Below are 20424 nucleotides of genomic sequence, written 5' to 3' on the forward strand. Positions count from 1 at the left end.
AAGGGTTCCCGATTCAGGAGGGAGCATTGAATTAAACACACCATCAGCACAGAAAATGGTATACCCTGATACTAGCTTCTGTTGGAGCAGCAAAAAGGTGAGATTGGTCAACAACAACAACAAAAAATCCAAATAACCCAATTGGAAAATGGGCAGAAGACATTATTAGACATTTCTCCAAAGAAAACATACAGATGGTGACCAGTAGACGCATGAAAAGATGCTCAACATTGCTAATTATTAGAGAAATGCAAGTCAAAACTACAGTGAGGTACTACCAATACCTCACACCAGTCAGAATGGCCATCATTAAAATAAGTCTACAAATAACAGATGCTGGAGAAGGTGTAGAGAAAAGGGACCCTCCTACACTGTTGGTAGGGAGTGCAAGTTGGTACAGCTACTATGAAAAGCAGTATGGAGGTTCCTCAGAAAACTAAAAATAAAACTACCATATGACCCTAAAGTCTTACTCCTGAGCATATACCTGAACAAAACTATAACTCAAAAAGATGCAGGCACCCCTATGTTCATAGCAACATTATTCACAATAGCCAAGACAGGGAAACACCTAAAAGTCCATTGACAGACAAATGGATGAAAAAGCCATGGTACGTATATACAATGGAATACTATTCAGCCTTAAAAAGGAATGAAATAATGGTATTTGCAGCAATATGGATGCAACTGGAGATTATCATATTGAATGAAGTAAGTCATAAAGAGAAAGACAAATACCCTATGATATGACTTATCTGTGGAATCTGAAATACGGCAGAAATGAACCTATCTAAGAAACAGGAACAGACTCACAGACACAGAGAACAGACTTGTGGGTTGCAAAGAGAGCGGGGAGGGAGAAGGATGGACTGAGAGTTTGGGCTTAGGAGATGAAAATTATTACATTTAGAATGGATAAACTACAAGATCTTACTGTATAGCACAGGGAACTATATCTAATCTCCTGGGATAAACCATAGCAGCCAAGAATGTTAAAAAAGAATGTATACATGTGTATATCTGAGTCACTTTGCTGTAGAGCAGAAATTAGCGCAACATTGTAAATCAACTACACTTCAATAAAAAGAAAATGTTTGAAAAAGATGAAGGGGCTTCTCTGGTGGTAGAGTGGTTAAGAATTCGCCTTGCCATGCCTGGGACACCGGCTGGACATCCCTGGTACAGGAAGATCCCACATGCTTCCAGGCAACTGAGCCCGTGCTTCACAGCTACTGAAGTCCGAGTGCCCTAGGGCTCGTGCTCCAAAACAAGAGAAGCCAGCACAACGAGAAGCCTGCACACCACACCTAGAGAGTAGCGTCCACTCACCAAAAGTATGCACGCAGTAATGAAGACCCAGCACAGCCAAAAATTTAAAAAATAACAAAAGGTGAGGTTGAAGCTGGTCTGCTTCTGGTGTCAGTGTGGCGGGCTGATGTGGGAACTGGAGTCTGGAGTGAAGTTGAAAGGAGGTCTTGTCAATTTCATGTTAAAAAAACCTTTCAGTGACCAGAAAAAAACAGAAGTACAGGCACCAAAGACAGGGGTTACAGGTGCCTGCCCACAGGTGAGCATCTAAGTGTGCGGTGGGACAGCCACGGCGATGCACTGCACAGCAAAGAGAGCCACCACCATCTGCAATGGGTGGATGAGTGTTACTTGTAATGTTGAGCGAAAGAAACCAGTCACGGGAGATCACATGGTGTATGGTTCCATTCACAGAGAGCTCAAAAAGCAGGCAGAACTACCCTCTGCTGTTAAAAGTCAGCATGGAGGTTACCCCGGGTGTGGTGGTGCCTGGACGGGGGATTCCAGGGTGCTGCTCATGTTCTGGTTTTGATCTCAGAGCTGGTTCCACACCCCCATCCCCCACTCCTGCTCTGTTGTGTGTGTTTGTGTGTGTGAAAATTTGTGGCACTGCACACTTCTGATTAGTATGCATTTCTTTCTTTTTAAAAATATTTATTTATCTGGCTTTGCCAGGCCTTAGTTGCGGCCTGCAGGATTTCTCTGGGGCATGAGGTGTCTTTAGTTGCAGCGTGTGGGACCTAGTTCCCTGACCAGGGATCAAACCCAAACCCCCTGAACTGGGAACACGGAGTCTTCGACACTGGACCACGAGGGAAGTCCCTGATCCGTGTACTTTTCGACATGTGTGATACACTCCAGTACGACTTACAGAAACACCCGAAAACCTTGTGTGGCTGCCCATCACACTGGAATAAAAGCCAAACTCCTTTCTGTGGTTTACAAGGACCTGCCGCGCTCTCCTCACCCTCCGATCTCCTGCCTCTCCGCCTTCTGCTGCTCCCAACACCTGCCAAGCCGTTGCCACCTCAGGGATTCTCACTTGCTGGCCTCTCTGCCTGGAAAGCACTTTCCTTGCTCTTGCCAAGACTGTTTCCTCCTCCGTTGGCACCCCAAAGAAATCACCTCCTCAGAGAGACCCTCCTGACCACCCCACCTACTCCTCCACCCACAGCACACCGTTTATTCCCTGCAGAACACCAGCCATAATTGGCAATTATTTTATTTGTTTACAGTTCATTTTATGCATCTACCATGAGACTAATAACCACAAACACGCAGCACACTTACCATGAGCCAAGTGCTTTTCGAGCGTTGTATTAAGGCATCGAATCTTCACCCCAACTCCATGGGGAGATACTATTCTTAGCCCTATTTTACAGTTGAGGCAATTGGGGCTTGTAATACTTGTTCATGGTCACACAGCTGGAAAGTAGCAGAGCCAGGGCTTGAACCCCCTGGCTCCAGAGTCCTTTCTTTTAACTCTACACTTTGACAGATCTGTTTTATTCCCCTGTAGTATATCTGATACAGTACCTGGGACACAGTAGGTACTTAATAAATGTGTGGAGTGGTCCAGTGGTTAATGATCCGCCTTCTAATGCAGGGGACATGGGTTCGATCCCTGGTTGGGGAAGATTCCACATGTCTCGGAGCAACAAGCCTGTGTTTGTTGGAGCCCACATATGCTGAAACAGGAGAAGCCTGCGTGCCACAACGAACACCCAGCAGCAGCCAAAAGAAGATGTTCTGTGCATGAATGAGTGAATGGAGTGCTAGGGAGAGGCGGTGGCGGAGGGACGGGTGGATCCCGGCGTGGGTGTTGAGGGGAGGGGTCGTGTCACAGAATCCGGAGTCCCAGTAGCAAGATAACCGGGGAACTGACAGCAGGCGGAGGTTCCCAGACAGCTGGAATTAACTGCAAGCAGCAGTCAGGGCCTACGTCTTACCTGGGTTTGGACACATCTCCTGCTCAAGGGCAGCCCACCTTCAGCCCCCACTATAAACCCTACGAGACATATAGTCATTCATGGAGCGGGGTCTGCCTTGAGGGCATACACCTTATCTGGGGTCCCTTGCAAGATGTAAGCCCCCCAGTGAGTGATGACCCACCAGGTGCCCGGGCTGGGGTGGCCCTGGGGAGAGGGACACAGCTCACATAAATCACCTGCCTCTGGCCGGAAACTCTCTGGACCTTAGAACCTCCCCAGGAATGAGAAGGTCCTGTGTGACTCAGAATCTAAGGTATGGCTACAGGGCCAGTTGGTGAAGGCCACATCCTGCTTCATCCTCCCTTTGCACATCACCCTAAAGAGGTCACCTCCCTTGAGCCTGTCATGAAGTCCCTGCACCCTAGTAACTGGAGCCAGCTGCATCACTGGTTCCCCACCATCTTCTCCACTACCGGGTCCTGAAGGAACTGTCATGGCTGTGGGCTTGCTCACCTTGTCTCCCAGCAGGGACCCTCCACATTCTTCATCAGCCCCTCGGACAATTGTGACCACTTCCTGAAGATCCAAGTGCGTCTTAGTTGAGGAATCACCCTGAGGTCGGTTTGGCCCAAAGGATGCTGCACCTCTGGGATGTTGTGTGTGGAGTCAGCCCGTCTACAGATCAAAGAGCTAAGACCCAGAGAAAGGAAGGACTGACCCAGGCTGCCCGGTGGGGGAGCTTCGGAGACAAGTTGGAAACCTGGGCCCCGAGGCCAGTGCTCCGGCGGCAACTCCACATTCTCCAGGCCCTGGCCAGGAGCTTGTCTGCTCTGCGTCTTGAGGCTTGTTCCACCTGCAGGCCCAACTCTTCTGTGTTTGGAGGCTCAGCCTAAGTCTCGTAGGCATGAGCTCTGAGGTCAGGCAGAACTGAACCTGAATTTCCATCCCTGACAAGTGGTTTCACATCTCTGAGCAAAATGTCCTGGTCAGTAAAATAGGGATGAAGCTGCTCTCAGCTCACAAGCTTTGTTGTTGTTCAGTCGTTCAGTCATGTCTGACACTTTGCGACCCCATGGACTGCAGCACACCAGGCTTCCTTCACGATCTCCTGGAGCTTACTCAAACTCATGTCCATTGAGTCGATGATGCCATCCAACCATCTCATCCTCTGTTGCCCCCTTCTCCTCCTACCTTCAATCTTTCCCAGCATCAGGGTCTTTTTCAGCTCTTTGTATCAGGTGGCCAAAGTATTGGAGCTCCAGCATTAGCCCCAGTCCTTCCAATGAATATTCAGGGTTGATTTCCTTTAGGATGGACTGGTTTGTTCTCCTTGGTCTCCAAGGGACTCTCAAGAGTCTTCTCCAGCACCACTATTTGAAAGCATCAACTCTTCGGCGCTCAGCCTTCTTTATGGTCCAACTCTCACATCCAGACATGACAACTCACAAGCTTGGAGGAGTATTAAAGGAGCTGGTGGCCGGTACACAGCAAGTCCTCAGCGAACGGGAGCTGCCTCTACTACCCACTCTTTCTCGAGCTCTCTGTTCAGGCCTTCCCTCTTCTGCCTTCACACCGTTGTTCTCCAGCCATGAGCTCTCTGGCCTCCCTTTGGTCTGTCCCACCCAGCTCCCTTCTCCTCCCACCCTCTAGAGGTCCAGAGCCCTTCTTGCCAGCAAAGGAGGTCGGGACCACTGGACACTTCTGTGTTCACAGTTCTTTTTTTTCCTGGTGACGTACAGGAAGGGACTTTTTAAAGATCAGAACATTAGACACAAAGGGATTCTAGCAGCAAAGCCACACAGCTGAGATCTGTCAGGCGTGTTCCAAAACCTCTTTATATTCATTATCCCCGTTGATCCTGCCAGGCTGCTGCTGCTATTGTTTTGCTGATGAGGAAATTCAAGTCCAGGAGAGCTGAAATCACGGGCCATATCGAGCCCATGAGTCCTGGCCCCAAATCCCAAGCTCTTTCTGTCTCCAAGGAGCCCTTTAACTTCTCTTTGCTTCCAGTGGGGACTCCCATCACCCCATCACCTGAGGGCACCCACGTTGCCTCATCCTACCTGCCTCCCTGATCTATGCCAGGTAAGGAAGTGGCCCCTTGAGCAATTGCTACCAACACAGTTCCTTGGAGAGTTGTCAACTGAGATGCGGAGAGCAAGAGGCAAGAGGCTGGGCAAGTGTTGATGAGGGTGATCTTGTGGGGTGCCTCGTTGTTGTTCAGCCACTAAGTCATGTTCAACTCTTTGTGACCCCATGGACTGTAGCATGTCAGGCTCTCCTGTCCTTCACCATCTCCCAGAGTTTGCTCAGATTCATGTCCATTGATCAGTGATGCTATCTAACCACCTCATCCTCTGTCGTCCCCTTTTCCTCCTGCCTTCAATCTTTCCTAGCATCAGGGGGTTTTCCAATGAGTCAGTTCTTTGCATCCGATGGCAGAAATATTGGAACTTCAGCTTCAGCTTCAGTCCTTTCAGTGAATATTCAGGGTTGATTCCCTTTAGGATTGACTGGTTTGATCTCCTTGCTGTCCAAGGGACTCGTAAGAGTTTTCTCTAGCACCACAATTTGAAAGCATCAATTCTTCGGGGCTCAACCTTCTCTATGGTCCAGCTGGGCTGCCTCCTTCCCCTGCAACTAAGAGCTCCTTGCTTGCGGAGGAAGCTGCCACTGGCATTAGGGCAGAGGAAACCTCAGAAGGAGCTGTAGCTCTGGATGGAGGGGCCCCCGCCCAGCACATGCTCAGGGCGACCTGTCTGCCAGCCCCTTCTCTGCTTCTGGGTCTCAACCTGTCCACCTACCCCTGAGGCTCAGACGCCCAGGGTTGCTGGGACTGTCCCCACCTGACTGTCAGGCCCATCAGCTCTCCGGGTCCACATTCAAGGGCTGAGACGGTCCCTCCATTGCTCCCATCACTGCCTTTGGCAGTCCCAGCCTCCAGGGAATGCCGGGAGGCCACGAGGATCCCAGCTGCCTGTGGGGGCCAGGAGAGGACACTACCCGCATCCGCGTCCTGAGACTCCCAGGTCAAAAGCCTTGTTGCTGCCGCCCCCCATCCTCTCCCCTCCCCCACCCCCTGCTGTAATTCTCCAGCCTGGGTGCTGCCCACAAGGCCCCAGGTTCTCACCAGGTCCCAGTTGCTGGGGGCCAGGCTGAGCTCACAGCTCAGCCTCAGTGCTTAGACACAGGACAGCCAGGCCTTTCCTCAGTCCTCTCCAGAGAGGCTGGTGCTGCGGGAGGCAGGGATGCTGGCCTGCGGTATCTGTGGTCCCCTTTCATCCACTCCATCCCCCGAGCCCCCCAGGCATCTGTTCTGGGCATACTGTTTGGACCCCCAGTCACTGAGTCCTGTAACCAACACCTTTTCTGTTTCAATGAGTATTTTCTGTGGAGATGTGTAGGTGAGCTTGACACCGTCGCTGACCCCTGATGGGATGATGTGGTGGGATGAATTGTGCCCCCTCCAAAGAATACCCAAAATATATCCAAGTCCTTATCCTGGTACCTGTGATGGCAACCTTATTTGGAAAAATAAGGAAATATATTTTCTGAGGTAATTAAGGACCTCAAGGTGAGATCACATTGGATACAGTTACTGTTGTCCAGTGGCTCAGTCCTGTCTGACTCTTTGTGACCCCAGGGACTGCAACACGCCAGGCTTCCCTGTCCTTCACCGTCTCCCGGAGTTTGCCCAAACTCATATCCACTGAATCAATGATACCATCCAACTCTCTTATCCTCTACCACCCCTTCTCCTCCTGCCCTCAATCTTTCCCAGCATCAGGGTCTTTTCCAACAAGTCGGCTCTTCGCATCAGGTGGCCAAAAAATTGGAGCTTCAGCATCAGTCCTTCCAATGACTATTAAGGGTTGATTTCCTTGAGGAAATCACAGTCTGGTAGAGGAGGTCGACTTATGACCAACTTACAAGATGATGTGATGAAGGGAGTACAGAGCACTGTAGGAGCTCAAAAGAAGAGTGGCTCATCCAGTCTGAGTAGGGAGGGCTTCCTGGAGGAGGTGACCTTTTAAGTCAAAACCTGAAAGATGACCAGGTATAGGCTAGGCAAAGGGGGCTAGAGAAGGCATCCCAAGCGGGAGAAACCGAAGATACCAAGGAGCTGCAGCTTGGTAGGCGGTAAACTCCGGAAAAGCAGGGAGGGCATCTGATCTGACCAACCTTGCATGTCCAGCACCCGGGAGGTGCCCATAAATACTTGCTGAGGGAATGAAATTCACTTGGGGAGGGAAAGGAGCCACGTGGGTTTGCGGAGGAGGGGAAGGGCCAAGCAGGGTCTTGTGGGTCCCAGAGTTCGGACTTTATCTCGAGGGCTTAAATGCAAGTCGGAAGTGTTTCTTCTGCTGGGGTGAGACGGTGGAAGCAGAGGGGTGTGGGAAGGAGATCTGGGGGCTTTGCCACCCGCGTGGGTCCCTGGGCCTCAGGTCCACGCTCCTAGCCTGCTGACCTGTCCAGCCCTGGGGCCTCCTTCCCAGGGCCCAGGCTTCCCCCCAGCCCGTTCTGTCCCTGAAACTCTGTGCCCTTCCGGTGCTGCGCCCACCCCTCAGCACAACCCCAGACCCCGAGCCTCTGTCCCTACTGTCAGCCCTGCTGCTGAGGCAGTGCGGGCTCCCTCTGTCTTTTGCAATAGGTTTCTTTCTTCTTCTTCTTCAATATTTTTTGTTTGTTTGCTTTTGCTATTGTCACTCTCTGTAAATCCATGAAAGTGTTTATAAGCAATTATTTATTTACGTATCTTTGTGCTGAACTTCGTTGCTTCACACGGGCTTTCTCGAGTTGGGCCGAGTGGGGGCTACTCTTCACCGCGGTGCACCGGCTTTCCATCGCGGTGGCTTCTCTTGTAGTGAAGCACAGGCTCTAGGCGTCTGGACTCTGGTAGTCATTAATGCTCGGGTTCTAGAACTCAAACAGTGGTTGCAGCCCACGGGCTTTAGTTACTCAGAGGCATGTGGGATCTTCCTGGACCAGGGATTGAACCCGTGTCCTCTGCATTGGCAGGCAGATTCTTATCCACTGTACTGCCAGGGAAGTCCTGTAATAAATGTCTTGTCACTAGGGATCTGACGTAAGAACCTCAGTGTTCCCATCTGTACAATGGGTGTTCCCCATCCTGTCTCTCTCACAGGCTCAGCACGAGGAGCAGTGAGACGGTGCATCTGAAATGAACGGAAGCACAGACTACACAAGGTTTTCATTTTTCCCCTCTCACCATTGGAGCAGTCAGACATGTTCATGAGAGAAAAATCCTAAAACGCTAGTAAACACGAAAACAAAACCAAACGTGATTCCCTGAAGTCCTGTTACCCAAGCGGAACATCTTGGTTTCTGCCTCGAGTGTGTGTTGTGACCATTCTGAAGGGGGACCTAGCCCCGGGAAAGCACGGGGCAGGTCAGGCCAGCCCTCCCAGCCCCGGGTCAGGTTCTCCCCATCTCTAGACCTTCTTCCAGGAGGAAAGGGTACAGGGAAGCCAGGCAAAGTGCATGTACTAAGCACCCACTGTGTGCTGCGTTAGACTGGGAGACAAGTCCCTCATTTTTAGTGAGAATGTTGACTTCCCAGGTTTGTCACTAAGGGTGGGATCGTGCCAGGGGCCACTGGGAAGCTCAGAGTGGGGGCTCCAGAAGGCTGAGGGGTTGGGAGCTTCTTTGAGAGGCTCTTCAAAAACAGCCTGGGTTGGTACTTCCCTGGAGGGGCAGTGGTTAAGACTCTGTGTTTCCACTGCAGGAGGCATGGGTTCAGTCCCTGGTCAGGGGACTAAGATCTGGCATGCTGCACAGAGAAACCAAAAAGATAGGGAAAAAAAAAAAAGCCTATTGCCTCCAACCTAGTTTGGCAAGGGCCCTACAACATCTGACACCTGGGAAAATTACTCCCTTCAAAATAAGGAAAGAAAATTGAAGCTAATATTTGATCTCACAGAAATATTTTGTCAACTAGTAAACTGCAGGTCAATATAACATGATAAAGAATTCTATTTACTGTCAAGAGTAGACCCATTTTGTATGATGTGTTGGTATGTGGCCTTCAGGAGAAACAGGCCCTGGGGCCTAAAGTCTTAAATGGGCCTGGTCCTCAAACTCCTTCCCACTGCCCCAGGCCTGGAATTGTCTTGGCTCAGCCTCTTCTGAGGCTTCCCTCATAGCTTCTTCCCTCATAGCTCAGCTGGTAAAGAATCCGCCCGCAATGTGGGAGACCTGGGTTCGATCCCTGGGTTGGGAAGATCCCCTGGAGAAGGGAAAGGCTACCCACTCCAGTATTCTGGCCTGGAGAATTCCATGGACTGTATAGTCCATGGGTTGCAAAGAGTCAGACAGACTGAGTGACTTTCACCTTCACAGCCTCTTCTAGGGATTGAGACCAGAAAAACATGGGCACCATTGCCAAGAAGTCCCTGCTAATGCAGGGCAAAAGAGGAAATTCTCTGGCGGTCCACTGGTTAGGGCTCTGCACTTTCAGTGCAGGGGGCATGGGTTCGATCCCAAGTCCTGGAACTCAGATCCCACAAGCTGTGCAGCAGAGCCAAAAAAGAAAAGAAGAGAAAAAATAGGGCAGAAGAACCACAGGAATGCATCTCTTGATCACTGCTCCCCCCCACCCCCAGGGCCCTGAGATGCAGCCAAGGCTGCCCTCCCCAGGGAAGGCATAGGGGCATAGGGGCCTTATGGGAGTGAGCAGGGTGTGGGGTAGCTGCGGAAAGCCTTTGGAGGTGGTGGCAGGTGTCACCAGGGGGATACTGGGCAGAAGCCAACAGAGAACTGGAACCGCCCTGGTGAGACGAAAGGGGATGAGCTCAGTGTTGGGCACGGAGCCCAGGAAGGGCTGGACACTCACTGTCCACCTCCAGCTCCATCACAAAACCTCCTGTCTTGACACTGGCTCCCACTCCCCACTTTGCTATAACCTGTCCTGCCCACCCCTCAGAGACCAGCAGTCAGAGCTCCAAAACTATGCCATGCCCTCCCCCTCAAGGCAGCCTGGGATAGAGCTGGCATGGATGCTTCCATGGAGGAGGAATGAATGACTGAAGATTCTTCTTCAGGGTAATTCTTAAGACTTTGCTCTTTCTTTTTTTAGCCTGGGAGGTGGCGGAGTATTTTCTCTAAATATCTCAGTAAGGCAGAAATCAGGTCAGATATTTTCATTGTATTTTCTCACCCATCATTTCAGCCTCTTGTCTAGTCCTCATCATCCCCTCAGGCCACACACTAAGCTTCATCCATGATGCCCTACTATTTCCCAAACACACCAAGGCCTTTCTTGATTCCAAGCTTTTGCTCAATCCAATTCCTTTTCCCTGAAATGCCCTCTATTTGCTTTGCTCCATGTGAACTCCTCTTCATCCTTCAAAACCCTGTCCTGTGAAGCCTTCTATGATTGTGCCAGCAGGTCAGTCAGTCTCCTTGCCCACAGTGCCTGGACCCTCCCTCTACCACATCACATAGAGTGCCTTTCCTGGAAGTATCTCTTTCCATGCCTGTCCCTGCTGGATGCTGGCCACTGTAAGAGTAGAAGCCATTTCTTAGTCATCTCTCAATCCTTCAGGCCCAGCCTATAACCCTAACCCTAACTCTTGTCAATATTTAAAAATCAAGAACTCATATTTTCTAAAACATGTTTTGATGTGGACCATTTTTAAGGTCGTTATTGATTTTGTTAAACAATATTGCTTTCTATTTATGTTTTGTTGTTGTTGTTTTGGCTGCAAGGCATATGGAATCTTAGCTCCCCCAACAGGGATCTAACTCACACTCCTTGCATTACAAGGTGAAGCCTTAACCAGTGGGCCACCAGGAAGTCCCAAGAACCCACATTAAAGAAGGTCTCCAGCGCCAGGCACAGGTTTTGGAGCATTACATGTGTCTACTCATTTAAGCTTCCAGCACCCCTACAGGGAGCTTCCGGGTGGTGTTAGTGGTAAAGAATCCACCTGCCAATACAGGAGGTGCAAGAGACATGGGTTCTGTCCTTGGGCCTAGAAGACCCCTTGGAAGTAGGCATAAGGAGTGGGAGCAACCACTCCAGTATTCCTGCCTGGAAAATTCCATGGACAGAAAATCCTGGTGGGCTACAGTCCACGGGGTCGCAAAGAGTTGGACACAACTGAGTGACTGAGCACAGAACTCCCCTACAATGAGGACTACTTTAGCAGTCCCAACTCAGTGTATTCAGAAACATAGGCATAGAGAGGTTAAGAAATGTGGCCAGCAAGATATGGAAATAAGCTAAGTGTTTGCCAAGGGATAAATGATTAAAAATGTGATAGCTATATACAATGGAATGTTATTCAACCATGAAAAGGAAGGAAATCCTGCCATTTGTGACAACACGTATGAAATCCAAGGGCATTGTGCTAAGTGAAATGAGTCAGACAGAGAAAGACAAATACTTTATGGTACCACCACGTGTGGAATTAAAATAGTCAGACTCATAGAAGCAGAGAATACAGTGCTGATTACCAGGGCCTGGGGGAAGGTGGGGATGAGCGGGAGATGTTGGTCAAAGGGTACATACTTTTGGTTACAGATGAGTAAGTTCTGGGGAGTCTAATGCACAACATGGTGATTATAGCTAATACTACTGTATTCTATACTTGAAAGCTGCTGTGAGAATAAATCTTCAACATTCTCACCACAAAAAAGAAATGGTAATTACCTGATGTGATGGAGTTGTCAGCTAACTTTGTGGATCACTGGCAATACATGAGTGTATTAAATCAACACCTTAAATTTACACAATGTTATATGTCAATTATACTTCAGTAAAGCTGGGGAAAAGCTATTTTTAAAGAAACAGAATGGTTTCTGACAAATATAAATGAGACCTGATGAAGGCGTTCATGTATTTGATGCTCCTATAATTAGATTCTACTTTTATCTGGTGGGGGGTGCTAATACAATAATTTTTCTACCAAAAGAAAGAAAGGAAGGAAGAAAGAAGAAATATGACCAAGAACGAACACTAGCAAGAGGCAGAGGTGGGATTTCAAAGAGTAACAAGTTGCAATAATATTACAATAAGTCACGAGTTGATGAATGAACACACGGAGTAAACGGACTGAAAGCAGGAGAAAATCAAACAGGAGGCTGTCCTCAGGATCGGGCGAAGCAGTCCCCTTCAGACATGCAGAGAAACCTTCTGATCCAAATCCTTTAATAAAGAAATATATTCTTCCTTCTCTGACTCCCTCCTATTATTGCCTCCCACTCCGGAACTGAGAACTCTCATGTAAAAATAGCAAACCTGAAGGAGTGTGAAGGAACTGCTCAGCAGAACACCCCACCAGGAACTCCACTCTCCTATCATGTCATCCACTCCCTACTTCTTGCTCAACCTTCAGGGCTGAGCTGAATACTTCCCCCTCCTCTGTGAAGCCTTTCCCAGAAAGTAACAGAAACTCAAGAAAACTACTGGAAAGCAAAAGAGGGGAATTTAAGAAAAAGATCCAGCATTTCAAGGCATCTCAGGGCATCAGTGGTACCAGAAGTCCATAAAGAACAAGAATCAGAGACTGAAACACTTCTCACAAGCCCTAATGGCTCCCCTCTGTGGCTCAGCATCTGTCTTCCTCTTCTTTCTTTTCTCAGCCTATTTATGGGTGAGAAGACCCACCCACACCTACCTGGTTAACAGAATCTTTAGAATTTCTATCTGGGCCACAGTCTCAGGGAAGAGCTCTGATTGGCTGTTGTGGATCAGGTGATCAGCCCTACTCCAATCCCTTTGGCCAGGAGTGCCGTCACATGGTACAAATATGGCGGCTGGAGGCCTGCCCTCAGAGACTGAGGGGAGGAGCCAAGGGTGTTGAGGACATCTCACGGAGGTGTCTCTGCTGCCTGCTCACTCATCACCCTCACTCTTCCTGAGGAATTACTCTCTCTCTGACTGTGCTTCCTGCACTTCCTCTGTAATTCCATTTAAGCTCTGATCACGTTCTTCTGCTTGCTGAGTTGGTGCGTGTGTAGCTGTCTCTGTGTAAAAACCCACAGGAAGGTGCCAGCATGCAGTGTAGGCTGATCCTCCACCCCTGTGTTACTTTAAGGCCTCCATGCTGATCCTCTCTTCAGGCCCAACTTCATGGGTGTATAACCTGTGCCTGGTATAATATCCAGCTTTTGCCCTCTTGAAATGCTCAATAACTTTTTTTTTTTTTTTGCACGATAATTTTTGAATTGAGTCCAGGGTTTTCGTGTTGCATAAGGCCCTGCAAATTAAGTTGCTGGGACTGTGTCTCTTCTTGCCCCACCTTGAGCTCTTGCTCCCAATCCATCTAAGTCTCCTTGGGCTGCAATAATAAAATGCCACAGACTGGGTGACTTAAACAACAAAAATTGACTTTGTCATATGTCTGGAGATGTTAAGTTCAAACCGAAGTGTTGGCAGGGTTGGTTTCTGGTGAAACTCCTCTTTCTAGCATGTTTAGAGCTGCCTTCTAGCTATGTCCTTAGTGGCCTTGTGCCTATAGAGAGACAGTATGTGCTAGTGTCTTATAAAGGTGCCAGAGACTTTCCTGGCAGTCAAGTGGCTAAGACTCCACACTCCCAATTCAGGGGTTCATGGTTGACCCCCGCCCCAATCAGGGAACTAGATTCCACATGCTGCAACTGAGTTTGCATGCTGCAAGTAAAGATCCTGTATGCTGCCAATAAGACCTAGCACAGCCAAATAAATAAGTAGATATTAAATATTAGCTACTATATTGAAGGTTTCCAGCCTCTCGGATTAGGGTCCACCCTAGTGACCTCATTTAACTTTAGTTACCTCGGAATACAGTCACACTGGGGGGTTAGAGCTTCTGCATATGACTTTTTGGGAGACCTCGTTTTCTAACACAACCTTCTGACGCGTCTAACACGGAGCTTCTTGCGTCCTGGTCCCTTTGCCCGAGCACAGCCTCATGCCTGTTCCTTGGACCTGCTTAGTGACACTGTCCCTTGGAGTTGGCTCTGGCTTTCCTCTTTAGTGATGGCCCACCTTCTCTTGGATTCCTCACCCTGGGACAGCACCGTGCCCTATCCAGTCTATTCCTTTTTTTGGACCTACCAAGTAGGCTCTTAGTTCCCCAACCAGGGATGGCACCCATGCCACCCTGCATTGGAAGTGTGGAGTCCTACCCACTGGATCTCCAGGAAGGTCCCTTTATTTTCAGCCTCCTCCTGATCTTGTCTGTTACCACCCTTTAGGGCCAGGGGATTCCCCAGGCCTGGAGGAAGGTGGAGTCAGACAGTCTACTCCACCAGGTGGGGCGCACACACACCCTTCAGAGACTTAGTCAACTGCCTGGATGGTGCTTTCCTACTTGCCTAACTCATGCGCAACCTTCAGAATGTGCCGAGAGCCCTCCTGTTCTTGCATGCTATTTCTGCCCACCTCCCTCGGTCCCCATGGCTGGGATCTGATTGGAGTTCAGACCCCATTGGAGTTCCCACCATGTCGCATCACAGTGGTCAATACCTATCAGTCCCTTTCAGGTGTCTTGGCAATGACAGGGACTCTTGTCATCATCTTCACCCTGGTGCCTTGCACAGGTTGGCACAGAGCGGGTACAATAAATGACAAGCTCCACTGAAGGCAAGGCTTAGGCTTGTCACCTTGGATGGTTTTCCCCCAGATCCTTTCTGACTGTACCCAGGAGGTGTGTAGGAAGGATCACGTGCTGGAACAGAGAGGCAGTTGGCCACTTCTAGGTCAGATGAGAGACTGATCTTTTGGATTCTCAATCATTTGGCTTTTAAAAAACTCAATCAGTCAAAACCCCAGATAATCTAAAGACTTTGGTCCTTTTTTCTTTTTATTTCCAGTCATGATAGCCTTTAAGAAATACATGCGTTGTTTTTTTTTAATTAAGGAAGACATATAATCAAATCCTCCCTGTACAAAAATCAAACAAATGGCTGTAGTTTAAGATCTGAAGGGACTTCTCTGGTGGTCCAGTGGCTAAGACTTCCAAATGCAGATCCCAATGCAGGGGCCCCAGGTTTGATCCCTGGTCAGAGAACTAGAGCCTGCATGCTTCAATTAAGAGTTTGCCAGCTACAACTAAAGCTCCTACGTGCTGCAATGAAGCTTGAAGATCTCACATGCCTCAACTAAGACCTCTGGTTCGGTTAAATAAATAAATATATATTTTAAAAAATATTTGAAAATTGGAATTTGGAAAATTTGTACCAGTTGAAAATTGGTACAAAAAAACTCTGCAATAACTGAACTCAGTTCCCTAGCCCACAATTCTGATCAGTAGCAGCAAAATCCCCAATAGTGTCAAGTTTACCACTGGGCACTTTCCATGTACACAAGTTTGTCATCTTCGAGAAAAGTTTCTCTATTATCTTTGACCTTGGTCAACAGTAGGAAACTCATTGCACTTTGGAACCCAGTGCAACGTTGGATCAATAATCAGGAGCAAAAGTTTCATAAGATAAAACCTGATCAGAGGGATGGTATGGGGAGGGAGAAGGGAGGAGGGTTCAGAATGGGGAACACATGTATACCTGTGGCGGATTCATTTTGATATATGGCAAAACCAATACAATATTGTAAAGTTAAAATAAAATAAAATTAAATTTAAAAAAAACCCTGATTTGGTACTCTCTGATATTTTCTATCCTGTTTCTATTTTCTATTCCATTCTGTGTTGTTTTATTTGATTCTAGTCTGTTGTCTGACTTACTGAATTTTAAGAACCACTGATGAGTAATAAGCCAGTTTCTCCCCCTGTCTTTTTCCTCTTCTTCTAGTGTTTCCTGAAAACCAAGTTTGCCTCTTGATGGGGATTGAATCAAAAGACACAGCCAAGCCAAAGATCAGGAGAAGGAAGGATTTATCACTTGCACCAAATGATGAGAACAGGAGAGATCTTTTCCAAAGCAGTATCTCCCTGAACAGCAAAATTAGGGAAGTTGTAAGCTAAGCATATATACATATTCATGAAGGGGGCTTGAATGATGTATGCATATTCATGAAAGTATTTGAATAGAGGAGAATTCAATACAGAATTGAGGCAAAGGTTGACAGAGTCCAAGTCTTAGTTGACTGTTGGAAGGTCAATGTCATCATTCTTTAGGTTCCCAACAGTCTGGTGTCTGGGGTATTAGCGTGTAGTTCACAACTCGAAGATGTGTATCAGAGTGTTGCTTTTCTTTCTTTTTTGTTTTGATTAAAGTACGATTGATCTACAATGTTGTGTTAATTTCTGCTGTACAGCAAAGTGATTGAGTTTTATAAATAAACATATAATCTTTTATATATTCTTTCCCAGTACGGTTTATCACAGGATATTGTATATAGTTCCCTGCGCTATACAGGAGTATGTATTGAGGAAGGAGACAGACGCCCCCCATCCCCCAGGGTAAAGGGATTGGAGGTTCGTTCCCTGTGGATTGAAACTCCAAGATGAGAATGCTGCTGCTGCTAAGTCGATTCAGTCGTGTCCGACTCTCTGCGACCCCATAGACGGCAGCCCACCAGGCTCCCCTGTCCCTGGGATTCTCCAGGCAAGATCACTGGAGTGGGTTGCCATTTCCTTCTCCAAGATGAGAATAGCAGAACAATTAAGACAGGAGGCTAGGCCTTGCCCAAACCACATATTTTTCATTCCTGAAGTCAGGAGAACTCCCCGACTACACATGCACAGAAAGGCTTCTTGAGGGTCAAAGGGCAGTGATGTTAACTAATGCCAGGCTACCCACAGGCCTCTTCCGTAGAATCCATCTTGGCTAAGAGATGCCTGTGCACCATGGGAGGATCCTGAGTTATACCAAGTATGGACTGTGAACCAGGCAAATCAAAATTATTGGCCAAAGGAAACAGGGAAGAAATATCTCATAAAAGTAGTTCAAACTGCCATGAAGGCGCGACTCAGCAACTCTCTCTCCCCGAGTCTTCGTGTGTCTATACACACGTACTGTACTTTTTTCCTTATAACAAATACTTCACTTGTCTCACTACTTTCCATCTTTGTGGTAACTCTTTTCCACAAAGCCAAAGGGCCAGGATCTTTGTCACTGACCACTGGCCTAGTGGCTAGGATCTGGTGTTCTCACAGCCACCACCTGGCCTCAATGGCTGGCTGGAAGCCCAAGTCCCGCTCCAAGCTGCTGCAGGCCCAGGTCACCTGAGGTCAGTGTCAGATTGTTCTGTGTAGCCCTTAGGAAGGAGCTGCTGCTGCTGCTGCTGCTGCTAAGTCGCTTCAGTCGTGTCTGACTCTGTGCGACCCCATAGACGGCGGCCCACCAGGCTCCCCCGTCCCTGGGATTCTCCAGGCAAGAACACTGGAGTGGGTTGCCATTTCCTTCTCCAATGCATGAAAGGCAAAAGTGAAAGTGAAGTCGCTCAGTCGTGTCTGACTCTTCGAGACCCCATGGTCTGCAGCCTACCAGGCTCCTCCATCCATGGGATTTTCCAGGCAAGAGTACTGGAGTGGGGTGCTATTGCCTTCTCCAAGGAAGGAACTGGGACCCTTTAATCGCTGAACTGTTGTTTCTTGACTGCTTTGACTGCTTTTCCTCCGTTTCTGCATTCCTTGGTTCCCGTAAGATCAGTAATTACTGAGAGTTGCTCAAGGGCAAGCACTGTGGCCAGGTTTAGACTGCAAAATGTCTTAGGCCAAAATTGGCTTCTCTTATGTCAAGAAAGCCATGACTGGTTCTCCTTCGCTGGGGACCCTCTGTCCTATCTGCTTACACCAGGGCAGAGCGAAGCTCTGGGTTTGGGTATGGCGCCAAAGCCAGGAAAAGTATGCCAAGTCCCCACTTGGCGCTCTTCTCTCTCTACTGAGGGAGGCTTGCCCCGCATCTCCTGGACCTCGGCCGCTGTCTACTGTTAGCTGCCGCTGACCAGGGCCTGACCAGGCCTCTGTCAAGGGGCCCAGGGGCTCAGGCCAACCTCCTTGCTGGTCTCGTGCATGTGTGCATGCTAAGTGGCTTCATTCATGTCTGATTCTTTGAGACCCTATGGACCGCAACCCGCCAGGCTCCTCCGTCCATGGAATTCTCCAGGCAAGAATACTGGAGTGGGTTGCCATGCCCTCCCTCAGGGGATCTTCCCGACCCATGGGTCCAACCTGAGTTTCTTTTGTCTTCTGCGTTGGCAGGTGGGTTCTTTACCACTTGCACCACCTGGGAAACCTGGGAAGCCCCCTGGTCTCACCTGAGGCCTCACAGCTCTCCTGGGAGGCGGGGATGGGGGGGCAGGTGCTGGGGAGGTGGGCAGCAATGGAGGTGTGTGTGGGGTTGGGGCCTGTCTCAGGCCCCTAGATCTGCTCTTTCTACCTCCTGGGCACATGGAACACCCCCAGGCCCCTCTTTCCCACTGCAGAAAACTTTACTGTGAGTCCTCCAAGGCCTGAAGCCCTTCTTTTCTCAACAAACCTCTTCTCCCACAGAAAGCTCCACAATAGAAAGCCCCTTCGGGGAGATGCTTGTATTATTTCTGTTGTGAGTTTTGAAAAGTCTAATTTGAAACCTAAAGCTGATTGAGGATTTCTTTGTTCCTCTGCACCCATCTCCCAGCCCCCACCCCCACCCCCACCAGGAATCGGTGCCAAGGAGCCAATTCCAGAGGTCAGTGTGGAGGTGGTGGGAGGGGGGAGGGAAGAGTTAAATGAAAGGGAAAACAAAAACCACTGCAGGATCAAATACACTCTACTACACAGATGGAGTGGATGCCTCCCCCGCCCATCCCCCACGCTGCTGTCTGAAGGTAAGTATCTCCATCAAGTGTTGTTTATATGTTTGCATATACATATATGCACAGGCTTCCCAGGTGGCTCTAGTGGTAGAGAACCTGCCTGCCAGTGCAGAAGACAGAAGAGGCACGGCTTCCATCCCTGGAGGAGGGTGTGGCAACCCACTCCAGAATTCTTGCCTGGAGAGTCCCACAGACAGATGAGCCTGGTGGGCTACAGTCTATGGGTTGCAAAGAGTCAAAATGACTTAGCATGCACACATGCACTTATGCACACAGATTTGTGACTGTACATGTATATTTTGCTGTTATTTTTGTCATTTAGAGCCAGCCTGCTTGGATGCAAATCCTCATTCCGCTATTTCCTCAAGTGTTACCTTGAGGAAGTTACTTAATCTCTCTGTGACTCAATTTCCTCATCTGTAAAATGGGAATAGCATTATAATTAACCCAGATGACATTTAAGAGAGTCAAATATGCGATGAACTACACAGTGACTATTACACTCAATGTGCAATTGGTCTACTTCATGCTTTTTCTTAAAAAAAAAAAAACAACAAACATTTATTTATTTGTCTGGCTGCGCTGGGTTCTTAGTTGTGGCTTGTGGGATCTTAGTTATCTGATCAGGGATCCAACCCAAGCCCCCTGCACTAGAAGTGAAGAGTCTTAACCATTGGACCACCAGGGAAATTCCCACACTTTTTCTTTATTGCAGAATATTCCATTGTGTATGTGCACCATGTTGCTGTTGCTTCAGTCGTGTCCGACTCTGTGCACCATAGTCTCCTATTAAAGGGTCAAATTTATTCTTAAGTTTCGTTATTACGAATAATGTTACAGTGAACCCACTCAGCACCGGCATTTTTATTTTAAAAGTTACAGCCCGAGGGACTTCCCTGGTGTCCAGCGGTTGAGACTGTGCTTCCAGTGAAGGGGGCCCAGGTTTGATCCCTGATCAGAAAACTAAGATCCCACATGCCTCAAGTAAATGTGCGTGCTGCAAGTAGAGAGCATGTGTACTGCAGAGAAGAGCCCTCACTCTGCAATGAAGATCCAGTGCAGCCAAATCAATAAATAAAAAGTTACAGCCCAATTGCCTGCACCAAAGCTTGTACCAATTTATACTCCGGCCAGCACCACGAGTTTCCCTACACTCTCATCAACACCGGGCACCATCTGTTTGATAGGTGAGAGGATGACGTGGTATTGGGCAGGCTTCTCCACTGCCGAGTTACTTTTTGTTTCCACATCTCTTGTGGCATCTCTTGTAGCACTGGAGGTAAAGAGCCCACCTGCCAATGCAGGAGATGTAAGATCCCTGGGCTGCGATGATCCCCTGGAGCAGAAAATGGCAACCCACTCCAGTATTTTCACCTGGAGAATCCCATGGACAGGGGACCCTGGTGGGTTATAGTCCACGGAGTCACAAACAGCCGGACACGACTGAGACTGAGCACACTCTTGTTCGTGAGCGGTGTT

The sequence above is a fragment of the Bos indicus x Bos taurus genome, chromosome 29 (assembly GCF_003369695.1).
Source record: "Bos indicus x Bos taurus breed Angus x Brahman F1 hybrid chromosome 29, Bos_hybrid_MaternalHap_v2.0, whole genome shotgun sequence".
Classification (NCBI taxonomy): Eukaryota; Metazoa; Chordata; class Mammalia; order Artiodactyla; family Bovidae; genus Bos; species Bos indicus x Bos taurus.